Source organism: Eubalaena glacialis, chromosome 16, assembly GCF_028564815.1.
Source record: "Eubalaena glacialis isolate mEubGla1 chromosome 16, mEubGla1.1.hap2.+ XY, whole genome shotgun sequence".
Classification (NCBI taxonomy): Eukaryota; Metazoa; Chordata; class Mammalia; order Artiodactyla; family Balaenidae; genus Eubalaena; species Eubalaena glacialis.
Window position 1 is genome coordinate 10,417,753 of NC_083731.1, and position 12,205 is coordinate 10,429,957.

The following is a 12,205-nucleotide window of genomic DNA, read 5'->3' on the forward strand; positions in this document are numbered from 1 at the left end:
ATTCAGGCAAAGATCAGCAGTGAGTAAAATTATTAGATGAAAGATCAGTGAAGAGCTTTTTAGTGGAAGGGGCAGAATCTGTGCGATTTTGTCACATGTAGATTTGTGAGGTCACCACAGTCAAGATACAGAACTGTCCCATCCCAAGGATCCCTTGTACTTCTTTTATGCTATTACCTTTTTCAAAATATCTCGTTGGGCACAGACTGTGCAATGGCAGTGTGCTAGCTGCTGGGGATATGATGAAAAATGAAAACAGATGATTCCTGCCGCGTGGAGCTTGCCATCCAGGTTACCTCACCCTTGTTGTGTGCCCAGGTTGGGCATGCTGGTGTAGACTCGGGGACTGAGCATTGTTACCAGCCCCCGTGACTCATTCACATCTTTATATTTGCAGCTGTTCCAAGGTCACAGGTTGTCAGGACACTTCTTTCCTTCTCCTGTGTTCAAAGTTCTCCATTAGTTGGTGAATCTCTTTTTTCCTGGAGGCAGTGAAACATCAAATCAAGTTGACTTTTCTATTTCATAGGAACAGATATTGGTTCAATTGCCTCTACCTTCTCCTTTGGGCCTCACATTTATGGTAAAAACTTCACCAGGCATCCGGGGGAAATAAGTTATATTGAGACATAAACTCCATTGAAGAGTCAGCTGTAAAGACAAGGGGAATCTGGGATGTTCTTGCCATGTTGACCCAAATAGAAGGATCCCAAGTGTTGAGCAACCCTGATTTTCAGTAAAGTGAGACATTTCATGTTACTTGAAATATTCATTAATAAATACCAAATATAATTATAGAATACTACAGCCTCGTTTTAAAATCACACAGAGTCTTGTCTTAATCTCTCGTGCCTTTAAAATTCTACCAAGAAGATATTAATTTGGCTGTGGCCTCTTTTCAGATAATGTTCCTCACAAAATGAAAATCAGAAGCTGGTTTCTAGTTCAAAGGAAGAGAAACAAAGGCCCCGTGTGGGACAGTTTGGTTGGGATGAAGGAGACAAGAAAATGCAATGGAGGAGACAGGAGCCGAGAGAACGCTGTCAAACATTAAGGTTTTTCCCTTGTTCTTCTCTCATATTCCAATCTCTTTTCTTTAAATGTACAGGAATTACAGTTTATATTGATATTAACATGAACTGTTTCTGAGCAAGAAGAAGTGAGGAGGAGAGAGACTCTTCACCTTCTACTTTGTAAATCGCTGCATTATTTGAAATAATTTTTTTTTTCTAAAGCAAGGAACATGTGCAATATCACAGAGAAATCTTTCTTCAAGAGAGCCATGGATGTGTTCGTAATAAACCTGTGATAAGGCGCATTGGTGGAAAGGAGACACCATGTGGGAAACTCAGGTAACCAAATGTAGTCACTAAATCGCTTTGCCCAGCAGGTGGGAGAGACACTGGGGAGCCTGTGTCTCCAGAGTCATGCTGAGTGAAAAGAACTCGGGAGGCATCATTGCTCAGATTGTTGGCTGAACTACAAGTGTGCAAGGCAGACTCTTTCTTGAAGCATGCCTTTAACTCCTCACGAAACTCTGTATGCTGTGTGACTCTCTTGGTGGTCGTCTGGAAATAACTGGCATTTGGGGGGCATAAAGCTTGAATGTGAAAGGAAAATCTGTGTTCCACCCAGGTTGGAACCTCGTTCTTCCTCCATTTACCAGACCTTAGGCAAGTGTAGTGGGTTGGATAGTGTCCCCCCCAAAATTCATGTCCACCCAGAATTTCAGAATGTGACTATATTTGAAAATCAGGTCTTACAGATCTAATTAGTTAAGGATCTTGAGAGGAAACCATCCTGGATTTAGGGTGGGCCCGAAATCAATGATTGGTGTTTTCTAAAAAGAGGAGAGGATACATAGAGGCACACAGAGAAAAGAAGGCCATGAGAAGGTGGAGACAGAGATTGGAGTGATGCTGCCACAAGCCAAGGAACGCCAGGAGCCACCAGAAGCTGGAAGAGGCAAGGAAGGATCCTCCCCTAGAGCCTTCGAAGGAGTGTGGCCCTGCCAACACCCTGACTTCAGACCCCTGGCCTCCAGAACAACATTTCTGTCATTAAAGCCACCCAGTCTGTGGCCATGCCTGGCCCCCCTAGGAATCCAGTAGAGCAAGTAACTTAGTCTTTTAGCAGCTCAGAGCCTCATCTGTAAAATGGGGGATAATACTACCTTTTTCACAGACTTACTGGAAAGTTTAAATGAGAAAAGGTATGTAAAGCCCTAGACCCGTGCTTGGCACATAATACTATTCAATAAATAATTGAAGGAGGAATAACCCTCACTTTTCTTGAGGTTTTTAATCCTGTGATTAAATGACCCAGAAACAATCTCAGGTTTATATTTTTATCACTTGTGTTCTAAGTCTGATTAGTTCTATCAATACAAGTACTTTAAACCTGTTACACTGTTTATCAAAACTGCCTTGAGTGTCCTGCATTTCTAATCATTTTGTTTTTAAATATGTGGTATTTTTCCAGGGCCAATAAAGCTTTCTGCTTCCTACTTGTGTTTGAGAAAACATTTTCCCTGTAGATTTAAATTGCAGTTTTATCCATCATTTAAAAACAGTTCTGGGGCTTCCCTGGTGGCGCAGTGGTTGAGAATCTGCCTGCCAATGCAGGGTACACGGGTTCGAGCCCTGGTCTGGGAAGATCCCACATGCCGCGGAGCAGCTGGGCCCGTGAGCCACAATTACTGAGCCTGCGCGTCTGGAGCCTGTGCTCCGCAGTAAGAGAGGCCGCGATAATGAGAGGCCCGCGCACCGCGATGAAGAGTGGCCCCCACTTGCCACAACTAGAGAAAGCCCTTGCACAGAAACGAAGACCCAACACAGCCATAAAAATAAATAAATTAAAAAAAAAAAAACAGTTCTGTTTCAGCAGTTACGTTTCAATAGCATTAATTTTGCTGAATAGACTTGAGATGTGTCTTGAAAATTTTCAAAACTGCTCATTTCTAGAACTTTCTGATAATGTATATGGATGACAGCTTTTATAGTACTTGGTCTAGGAATCTGCAGACATCAGCAAGCAAGGTGATAAGGTGGAAAGAACAGAGACCAGGAGTGTGAGATCTACCCTAGGGCCAGCTTCACTGCCATAAGTCATTTTTTTAAGCTTCAACAATTCAATTAGATACAAACACTTCCAATCCTGTCATTAGTTGCCAGGACCCTGGAATGAGTCACCTAATTACTGCATGCCTCAGTTGCTTCTAATAAAAATAATGGTGGTGGTGGTTGCTTTTGCTGTTAACTTCTCCTCCATGAAATGAGAAGGTTGGACTAAACCAGTGTTCTTCAAGTATCCTTAGATGCTTAACCTTTTTAAAAACAAAAAGCTAAATCTTGTACAGAAGTCTGCTATAAAAATTTGCAAAGTGACCTTCTTTGGGTGCTTATATAAACCCTCATTAAAAAAATCTGTTGTGTAATGTAAGAATGTTTGAAATTCGAGCACTCTTGTGGAAATAAAATACTGTGAAGCTTTCTATTCCTGATATATTCTGGTAAGGTAAAAAGTCCCTCAGACTGACAAAAGTCCAATTCTGCTCCGCCATTCATCAGGCTGACATAGCACAGATTAAGGCAGCTAGGAAGTGAACAGGAAACCACATTTCTCCCATAGACACACTGAAGTTGTAATGTGTCAAGGAACCCACTTCTAAGGGTGACTGCTGCTTTATTACTCTTGGAGAAACCTTCTGGAAGAGCACTGTCAGAAATGCTGCTGTTTGAAATCATCAGGAAGAATGAGACATCCTGCTCTACCTGGAGGGTCCAAGTCACTTTGACATGACAAGAAGCCTCAGTTTCCAACCCACGTGCAGAACTTCATTTAAAGCATTTCTGGATACACCCATTCACGTCTATCAAAACTTTTAGTCTCTAAGTACATAAGCCCCTGGGTCTGTTCTGCTGTCCAGACCTGATACTGACCATTGGCATGCATCCCTCTTTTGCCTTCAGCCTGTAAAAACACTATTACCTTTAAATTCCTCCACCCCTCCACCCAAACCTGCTAACTTCATCTTTGTTTGGTGAGGCATCTCAGGGCTCCATGGGTGTGTGGTCTCCCCCATGGCAACGAGCCAATAAATCTGACTTTGTCCAATGATGGTTTTGTACTGGAGATATTTGGGCTAAGACAGGGCACAGCTAATCGTATGAGCTTGGTCAGGCCATCCAACCTCTTTACCTCATCTGTAAAGTGGAGGAAATTCTCTACCTGGCCTTTATTGTGCAATGCAGGTGTATGGATCAAATGGGATCATGTATGTGAGAGCTCTTCATGGGTAGAACCATACGTACAGCGTTATCCATTGGAACTAGCACTTTGAACAAAGAGGTTCCAAGATAGAATTATCAGTGCAGATGACACACATTTCAGCACATGTGACCCAGCTACCTTGTTTTAGCCCTTATGTTATAGAGCATGTTTCAGGTTCAGCTGGATATGGACACTCTTATTTCCTGGCAGCATGTCTTTGAGTGGGTTATTGAACCTCATGGAGCCAATTCATATGTAGACTAGGAATGATAATATCTGCTTCATACTGTGGTTCAAAGGGTAACGTGAGGGAAGAGTCATACTGTACCAGGCACACAGGAGCACTCAATATGTGTTCATTTCCTGCATCGACGGCTCAAGGGAATCAGGCCACATTTCCCCTTGTAATGTCCACATTGCCAGGCACCAGGCAACCATTATTTCCTTTAAAAAATTGCTGTTTGGAGAGCAGGACCAAATAACTTGATTCTGGCTTTAAGCAGAACAATGGCAGCAATGTTACAGGGTTAGAGATTGGTTTGTGGCCTCTTTGCAATGTAATTAGCTTCCTCCATGGTGGATGGCATATCTGGTTGGTCAGATGACTTTCTTCTGGGAGTTCTTTCAGTTATCCTCCTATTTGTGATAAGGGATTTATTCACCAAAACAATCTCATATAGTGCTTTACTCTGGTCTTTGCTTGTTATTCCAAAAATTACAGAAGGTAGGCAAGAAGAGCATAAACCATCTCAACCGCAATTGCTTGGAAAATTCCGTCGCCTTTTTAGACAAGATACTGCCTACCTTTTGTGGAGAAAAGGTCAATGCCTTATTTTTAAATATCTGACAGCAGCGCACATCATCTTTAAAACAATAATTCCAGAAATACCAGGATTGCATTTAACGTGAATGAACTTAGCTTCATGAGGTTGGTTTTCTCCTCTCATTAATTTCTTTGCCATGGAAATTGTTTAGCAATGAGACCTGTTGTACTAAGTAAAATAACTCAACAGAATGACAAGGAAAAAACAACTCTGCCACTTTCAAATTTAACAACAAATTTTTAGAACCTGGTTTAGAAAATGGAAGCAAGGAATCCCATTATTTGCAGAATTTTTTTATTCTATTTTGTTACATACAAATTTTCTAAATTATCCTGATTAATGGATCCTATGTTGATTTCTTGTCAAGTTCATATTGATTTACCTAGGGGAAAGGATCAAAAAATAAAGTTCAATGAAATAAATATTATTGAATACCTACTCTGGGTACCATGGTGGGAAGTGCTGGAAACATCCAAAGGAGACAGGTCTGACCTCATGGAACTCAGTCCAGGAGGGAGGCAGTCATAAATCAACTATCACAGAACGAAGAGGCAGGGATTATAATGGTGGCTGGAGCAAAAGACTATGGAGCAGCGTAGACAAACTTTTTCTGTAAAAGGGCAGAGAGAAAATATTTTAGGCTTTGCAGGCCACCTTGTCTCAGTGGAGGCTACTCAGCTCTGCTGCTGTCACAAAAAGCAGCCATAGAGGGACTTCCCTGGTGGCACAGTGGTTAAGAATCTGCCTGCCAACACAGGGGACACGGGTTTGGGCCCTGGTCCGGGAAGATCCCACATGCCGCGGAGCAACTAAGCTCGTGCGCCACAACTACTGAGCCTGCGCTCTAGAGCCCACGAGCCACAACTGCTGAGCCCGCATGCCTAGAGCCTGTGCTTCGCAACAAGAGAAGCCACCGCAGTGAGAAGCCCACGCACTGCAACGAAGAGTAGCCCCCGCTCACCGCAACTAGAGAAACCCTGCGTGCAGCAACGAAGACCCAACACAACCAAAAATAAGTAAATAAATTAATTAATTTTAAAAAAAAGAGAAAAGGTTGTCGTTTATTTTTAAAAAAAGGCCATAGATAACCCATAAATGAGTCAGCATGACTGTATTTTCAGTAAAACTTTACAGACACTGAAATTTGAATCTCATATAATTTTCATGTGTCATGAAGTTTTATTTCTTCTTCGGATTGTTTTCAAGCACTTAAAAATGTAAAACTCATTCTTAGCTTACAAAAACAAGTGGTGGGCTGGATTTAGTTTGCAGGTTATTTAGGGCCAAAGATGATTATTTGTAATAATTTACTAGAATAATTTGATAATATTTCAGTAGATTTTATAGTGTTATCCAGTTAGACTTCAAGCTCTGTATATAGCACCCTGGTTCTGTTGCTTATTTCACATTATAAGCATCTTTTCAAGAGATGCAGAAGACATTTTCCCATCTATTGTGTGGTCCTTGCAATTCTGGAGACATGTGGGAGGGGTAACAAGGAGATGAGGTCGGCTTCTTTTGCATAATACTAAGTAGCAGTGCATTCAGTCAAATATAAATTAGGCATCTAACACCAAAGTCTAGAAAACAGAGCTTGGCAATTACCTGCCAGTATCTAGAAAACAAAAATGACCAAACTGGATAATTCCACTGAAAGACAATTGGTTAGTCTAAATCCTTTGAGTTGATAAAGGAAATGTTTGTGCCCGAGCTTTGATCCCAGGCATAGCATTTTGCCAGCTGCTTGACCTTGAGCCTGGAGGGTATGGGAGACTGTGGACCGCAGAGCAACAGACCAGAAAAACAGCTGATGGTGGGCTGAAACCTTTTCGGTGAGGGACTCACCTATACCATTTGCATGCAACTGACAGCCTCCATGAGTCAGCTCAGTTCCTAAAACCCACCAGCGTAGTTGGCTTGCTAAGGGCTCCTGTGTAACCCACCAAACCTAAACTGAAGCCAAGACTTGTCTACACTGACCAATCAGTTTCCTTGAGAAACTGTGACTTTTTTTCTAACACAGTGTTGTAGGTCAATTACACTTCAAAAACAAACAAAAGAACATACAAACAGTGAAATATGGATCAGATTTGTAGTTACGGGGGGTGGAAGGTGGGGTAATTGGATGAAAGCAGTTAAAAGGTACTGCAAACTTCAGGTTGTAAGATAAGTACTAGGGATGTAATGGACAACATGATAAATATAATTAACACTGCTGTATGCTATATATGAAAGTTGTTAAGAAAGTAAATCCTAAGAGTTCTCATCACACAAAAAAATTTTTTCTGTTTCTTTAATTGTATCTATATAAGACGATGGATGTTCACTAACCTTATTGTGATAATCATTTCATGATATATATGTCAAATCATTATGCTGTACACCTTAAACTTATACAGCACTCTAAGTCCATTATATCCCAATAAAACTGGGAAAAAATAAATTACCATTATAAAAAAAAAAAGAAGTACTTGCTAAAGTGTATTTCTTTCACTGGGCCCGCCCCCAGAGTTGCTTATTCAGAAGGTCTGGGGTGTGGCCTGTGAGTTCGCATTTCTAAATTTCCAGGTGCTGCTAATGCAGCCCATCTGGGACCACATTTTGAAAATTACTACCTTATTTGTCTATGGGTTATTTTTTGACAGTTAAACTGAAGATCTCATCCCACAGAGCCTAATCTATGTTGGATCAGACTCTCCCAGCCTTATCTGGCACTAAATGCACTTTAACACTCACCTTGTTACCATCTTTAATTTTCCTTTACTGGAGGAATTATTTATTCATGTATTTTCCTCACACTTTCTTTTGCTGACATGATCTTCCTCCCTCAAAGAAAAAGAATAAATAAATAAAATGGAACCATTCTGCCTTTTGAAAAAAAATTAAGATGCTACTGCAACTCTTTAAAAATAGTATGTTAAAAATATACACCAGACAAGATTTTTAATAAATTTAAATTTAATCATGAGCTTCCCCAAACAAGAAAGAACTCTGTGAAAATTATGGCTTATGAATCTGATCTTTTAGATTTCTTTAGGAAAATCTGTTCAAAACACAACCACATCAGCATTACTGGAAATGTTTGGATAGAAACCAGATTGTAAAAACCACATGGATCCAGCCCACATACATGAGAAAGTGGAAAGGCAGACAGTGAGTAAGGGGGATTATTGCTACTCCAACGACTAGTACTTGTGAGGGGGAGGAGCAGAAGGGCCCCCCCCATGCCATTCTTGTCATCTGGGTCCCCAAAGTAGCATTGCTTAAGCCCAGAATGAACACAGTCTCTAGAAAAAATTCTCCTTCAGCTTTTGGTCTTCACTCCTCTAATTTCTGGGGCTCAAATTCGGTCTAGGATCCAGGAACAGACGGTAGGTCATTACTTCCATTGTCCTCTACAACCACAGTTTTAACTGAAAATGGAGAATTGGTAAATAAGTGGCAGTATCAAGACTATATGATTATCTGTATCCAGTATGGTATCAGCGCTGAGTGTGGATGCTGCAGTGTGAGGCCTTGGTCATCACCTTGTGCATCTGCCTTACGGGATGCATCCCCAGGTGTTGGCTCATTTCTAAGCGTGTGAGTGTGTGTGTGTGTGTATATCTGACGCGGTGTGTCCCCAGGTGTATCGGGGTCCAACATGGACTCAAAAGGCTGACCCTGGACGCCCCAGTGGGACGCGTTAGAGCGTGGGCGCCCTTCTGGCTCCCGGCGCGTGCCCAGGTGTGCGCGCGGCCCGCGCAGGCAGGTACACGGTCCCTCCTCCAGGGGGCGCCGCCGGGGGCGGCCTCCCGGGGCGGCTGCGCCAGCCTCGGCCAGGATTTCCGCTCCGCCGACCGGGCCCGCTCTCCCCGACGGCGCCGCGCTCCGAGGCAGGTGAGGCGCTGGGCTCGGGCCGAGCCGGGGCCCCTGTCCCCGCCCCCGCCGCGAGGGTGCCCTAGAGCCCCCGGGGACTCGGGGTGTTGCTGCCGGCGCGTCGCGCCAGGGCGGAGTCGGTGGCCCGCGTGAGTCGGGGAGGGAGGGTGGGGAATGGAGCGGGGAGGGACGGCGTTGGGGGGCCGAGGGGCGGGGACAGAGCCTGGGCTGTGAAGGGACGCGGGCGCCTGCGGGACCAGCTGGAAGGGAGGGGACACGGGGCCGCTACGCGCGTCCACACGTTGCTCCGCGCAGCGCGAGGCGGACGCCACCGCCAGAACGACGCGGGGCAGGAAGAGTTGGGAACTGCCTTCAGGTGTGCACGCTGCCCCTTCCCAGTAGGGAAGAAGCGATGACCATTTAGAAGGTAGTTTTAAAAGGATCTCGCAGTATAATGAGGCTGACGCTTTAGAGAAATTCTGTTTTTAACTGGAGATTCTTGTTTGCGAGGAGACCAGAAGCTGCAAAAGAAAAAAAACAAAGAACTTCTGGCGTTTGTCAGTTTCTGAGCTCAGGTTTCTTTGGAGCCGTTAGTGACACAGCTGAGTTTTTGGAGAAATTTCTCTTACTGCCTTGATGACGAAATATGGTTATTGAGCTTTCACTCTGTTGGCCGAAGAGAGCACCGCAGCTGCACTGGAAACCCTAAATAGGTGCACGGTTTTTTGAACACAACTTTCTGACTCCAGGCTGACTGTTAATATTGAACTGATAAAATAAGACTTGTGGCCACGTCTTCTCAAAGCAGGTTATTAATTTTGCTCAATGTCCCAGGGAGAAATCCTGTATTAAAAGCTAAAGTGTCTCTCTAAGGGTGTGGAGAAAAGGGAACCCTCTTGCACTGTTGGTGCGAATGTAAATTGATACAGCCACTATGGAGAACAGTGTGGAGGTTCCTTAAAAAACTAAAAATAGAACTACCATATGACCCAGCAATCCCAGTACTGGGCATATACCCTGAGAAAACCATAATTCAAAAAGAGTCATGTACCACAATGTTCATTGCAGCTCTATTTACAATAGCCAGGACATGGAAGCAACCTAAGTGTCCATCAGCAGATGAATGGATAAAGAAGATGTGGCTCATATATACAATGGAATATTACTCAGCCATAAAAAGAAATGAAATTGAGTTATTTGTAGTGAGGTGGATGGACCTAGAACCTGTCATACAGAGTGAAGTAAGTCAGAAAGAGAAAAACAAATACCATATGCTAACACATATATGGAATCTAAAAAAAAAAAAATGGTTCTGAAGAACCTAGGGGCAGGACAGGAATAAAGAGACAGACGTAGAGAATGGACTTGAGGACGCGGGGAGGGGGAAGGGGAAGCTGGGACGAAGTGAGAGAGTGGCATGGACATATATACACTACCAAATGTAAAATAGATAGCTAGTGGGAAGCAGCCGCATAGCACAGGGAGATCAGTTCGGTGCTTTGTGACCACCTAGAGGGGTGGGATGGGGAGGGTGGGAGGGAGATGCAAGAGGGAGGAGATATGGGGATATATGTATATGTATAGCTGATTCATTTTGTTATAAAGCAGAAACTAACACACCATTGTAAAGTAATTATACGCCAATAAAGATGTTAAAAAAAAACCCAAAAAACTGAAGGGCCTCTAAATCAGTTGGATTGACCAATATAAAGAGTAGGTCTTTTTTTTATATATATATAAATTTATTTATTTATTTATTTTTGGCTGTGTTGGTTCTTCGTTGCTGCACGCGGGCTTTCTCTGGTTGTGGCGAGCGGGGGCTATTCTTCGTTGCGGTGCGCAGGCTTCTCATTGCGGTGGCTTCTCTTGTTGCGGAGCACAGGCTCTAGGCGCGCATGCTTCAGTAGTTGTGGCACGCGGGCTCAGTAGTTGTGGCTCGTGGGCTCTAGAGTGCAGGCTCAGTAGTTGTGGCTCACGGGCTTTGTTGCTCCACAGCATGTGGGATCTTCCTGGACCCAGGCTCGAACCCGTGTCCCCTGCATTGGTAGGTGGATTCTTAACCACTGCGCCACCAGGGAAGCCCAGGAGTAGGTCTTACACACACGTTTTTATGTACTTTTTCCTGTAATTGAAGACATTCTCCCTGGTCTCACTCAATTAATTGAAAATGCTAATATGGAGAGCCCCCGCAGGTTGCCCACATTTTCCCAAAATGCCTTGTTTTCCTGAACTGACTCCCAGGAGACGCCAGAAGTTCCTGAATAAGCAGACTGCCCGGATAGAGAACATTTGTATTTCAAACGCAGAGTTTGCAAAGGTAAATTAATTTCTAATTGGTGGACCTTTGTACAGAAGTGTTTTAGACTAGCTGACCTCGAAAACAAGGGTGCTGACGATTAACAGTAGTCCTAGAGAAGGTGGTTATTCACGCTGGCCTTAGGTAGCCGGCAGCGGGAAGTATATAGAATAGAGCAGGGATAGAAACCGGTACTGTTTAAGTTTTTTAATTACCTGTTCATTTCCCTCTTATTTTATGTAGTAAGATCTCTTGAACGTTCCAGTCTGGGTCAGCTCTTCCAAGTGGAGTCATTGAAGGGCTTTGTACCCACAGTCAGCTGGGCCTTTCCGAGGGGGTAGGGCAACCCCTGCAGGCGGGCGTGGAGGTGAGTGCTGCAGTATTTGCAGACGGACTGGTCCCAAGGAAGGTGATAATAGGAGGACAAAATTCAAGTGATCTTAGCAGTCTTTTCTAGAACCTTCTCCATCCGGAGGTAAACCTTAGATTAGAGATTTTATTAAGAGAGTGTTGGTTAAACAGGGCCAGCATCTTGTTTAACAGGAATTTGGTCTTTAATTGAAGGTCTCTCTGGTCAGTGAAACTGCTCAGGGCAAGTCAGCCTTTCCTCGGTTGGATCTGAGAGCTGTGTAGGCAGAGCTTACACTGTGAAAGGTGTTATTATCACCCTCCTTCCCCCCCACCCCGCCACACACAATGGGTTTACAGAGAAGACCAAGTTACTAGAAGTCTCGGGGTTTGTATGGCATCATGAGGTAATAGACATGGTCAATAGCTAAAATGTTAAGAAGGATGAAGCATAATAAATGCCCAAGGGCAGTTGGAGCCCAGGGAGATGAATTCCCTCCAGAGGACTTGGGGAGGTCACGTTTGGGCTTTACCTTGGGCCCAGAGTAGAATTTTTATAGGCAGAGGAGTGGAATGGGGGCGGGCATTCCTGGTGGTGGATGCCTGG

General features: G+C 43.8%; 1 protein-coding gene across 1 annotated transcript in view; it reads left to right on the forward strand.

Moving 5' to 3' along the window:
* The first annotated feature begins 8,981 nt into the window (after positions 1-8,981).
* The window catches only part of GGACT (gamma-glutamylamine cyclotransferase), a 45,997-nt gene continuing 42,773 nt past the window's right edge, over positions 8,982-12,205 (forward strand). Inside the window, exon 1 of the transcript XR_009697488.1 lies at positions 8,982-9,103. The gene's annotated coding sequence lies outside the window, so the exon portion shown is untranslated. The remainder of the gene's footprint in view (positions 9,104-12,205) is intronic.